We start from the raw sequence: 1,648 nt of genomic DNA, 5'->3' as shown, positions 1-1,648 counted from the left end.
GGGGTGCTCGGTGCGGGGCTCCGAGGGGGGGAGTTGAGGGGCGCCGGGACGGGGGTCCCTCGGGGGACGCCGGTTGTCTAACGGGCCCGCGGAGCCGGGAAAGGTATTTCCGCCTCGGCACGTCCAAAAATGACAGAAGCTAGGAAAGTGAGGTGCGCTGAGTTTCCCTGGCCGGCCCGCAGTTGCTAGCCTGCGGGACAACAAACTCGAGAAGCAGAAAGTTTGATTGCGATACCTCCTTCGAGTCGATTTGGGGACTGGGAGAGGGAAGGATGGAAAGGGCGGGCGGGTGCCAGCCAGCCCTCCCGCCGCCCGCCAAGTCCCCGCGCGGTGACTCACTCCCCGCGGCTCCGGCTGACCCCGCTCGGAACCCGCACCGCGGCCGTCGCTGGGGCTGTGTACAAACACCGGGGGACTGCGGAGCTGTCGCCATCCCCGCAGGAGCCTTTCACACACGTGAACTCTTCATCCCCTCTGGAGACAAATTAAAAAAATCTATGTAAGCTCAGGAGCGCGGAGGTAGCGAGCCCTGCACGGCGTCCGGGGGCAGATGCTCCTCAACACGCGAGTGAAAACTATACGTTGTAAGACGGCACACGGCTCACGACATATTTGACTTTATTTTCCTGTTTTCTTTTGCTTTATTTTCCTGTTTATACATCGCATGTGTAAACATACACGGGTTGTCTTGGTTTCGGAGGCTTCCTTGGCTATTTCTTTCTTGCTAAGCTCCACGTGTATCAGTGGAAATCCATGGAGTTGCTCCTCTCTCTTCTAAATGGATCTAAAAATAGAAACAGAGAGAGGTCTGTGAAATGCCACTAAACAAAGTAACCGATATATATATATATATTTTCTTTTTACTTTTCGTCCTCTGCATGAAGAATTGAGGCAGTGGTAATTAGAAGCCAAAACCTGTGCCAGTAACAAGATGGGTATTAATAGGGTGCTGGCGAATTTAAAAGACATAAATATAAGCTGGGGACTTGAGTTTTCTGAATGATTTATTCAAAGGTAAAAGCAGCAGCAGTCCCAGCTTGTCTCTGCTGGGAAGAAGGAAAACTTCTGCACAGAAGCCCCGTTGCTTTGAACGGCTTTGCAGTGCCTGCAAGTTTTGTTTAAAAAGCACACACTGGGATTTTTAACATCATCCATATTTCTTTCTTTCTCGCTCTCTAACTTTCTGCTCAACAATTAAGTGCTTGTGCTGCAGACTGAGAAAGCCGCAGAGCTGCCTTGGCCCGGAGCTGGGAGACGTCATGGATTCCTGAGTGTGAAGTTTGCAGGAAAGCCCTCAGTTTGGGAGATGGAGGCGATCCAGGGGTTTCCATGGCACTGGGATAAACAGGAGGAAACAGTGAGGGAATCCCGTTATTTTACAGCATTCAAAGACTATAAACACTCGGAGCAGGGAAGGAAGTGGCCTTTCCCTCTCTAGTAACCCTCATCTCAGAGCAGAGAACTGACTTCACTTCAGGAACAAGCTCAGCCCAGTTCGGATCCCTCTTTGCACCTCCAAACACTTACGGAGGAGGCGAGCAAGAGGGGTTCCCTCTGTCTGGGCGGCATTGGTTGAACATGGTTTAAGGAAGATTTTTTTTCTTTTTTTTTTTTTCTTCTTTTTTTTTTCTTTTTTTTTCTGCTATTG

This window comes from Charadrius vociferus, unplaced genomic scaffold (genome assembly GCF_000708025.1).
Source record: "Charadrius vociferus isolate BGI_N301 unplaced genomic scaffold, ASM70802v2 scaffold259, whole genome shotgun sequence".
In the NCBI taxonomy this organism is placed as follows: Eukaryota; Metazoa; Chordata; class Aves; order Charadriiformes; family Charadriidae; genus Charadrius; species Charadrius vociferus.
Note: the sequence above shows the minus strand (reverse complement) of the source record.